The sequence below is a fragment of the Mandrillus leucophaeus genome, unplaced genomic scaffold (genome assembly GCF_000951045.1).
Source record: "Mandrillus leucophaeus isolate KB7577 unplaced genomic scaffold, Mleu.le_1.0 Scaffold474, whole genome shotgun sequence".
Lineage (NCBI taxonomy): Eukaryota > Metazoa > Chordata > Mammalia > Primates > Cercopithecidae > Mandrillus > Mandrillus leucophaeus.
This window is the reverse complement of record NW_012105076.1, coordinates 517,510-518,042: the sequence shown is the minus strand read 5'-3', so window position 1 is coordinate 518,042 and position 533 is coordinate 517,510.

The following is a 533-nucleotide window of genomic DNA, read 5'->3' as shown; positions in this document are numbered from 1 at the left end:
AAAGTCATCCTCTTTGGGAAATGGCCTACAGGGCCTGGTAAGATTTGTCTGTGCTCCCCTCCCACAGTGTGATCCTGCTTTCCCCACCACCTCCGCTTCCCCAACCACCTCCAAGTCCACCTCCCTCACTCCACTTCTGTCACACGGGCCTTCCAGCTGTTTCACACCCAGATTTGCACATAGCTGTGTCTCTCCCATCTGGGCTCAAATGTTGTCCTCAGCAAAACCTTCTCTGACTACCCCCTACTTGGAATCGCAGCCCCTCTATCCTACCCTACCATCTCCCACCCCACCATCTCACACACACACACACACACACACACACACACGCATGCACACACAGGCTTCCTCTCCTTTCCCTGTCTTGTTCTTTCCCATAGCACTGATGCCATCTAATATTGTGGTTTGCTTGCTTGTTTATTTCCTATCTGTCTTCTGCCACTAAAAGGTGAAAGCTTTGGTTCAAAGAGGGCAGGGATTGTTCTCTCTCTTTCTCTCTCTCCCTCTCTCTGTTTTTTTTTTTTTTTTTTTTT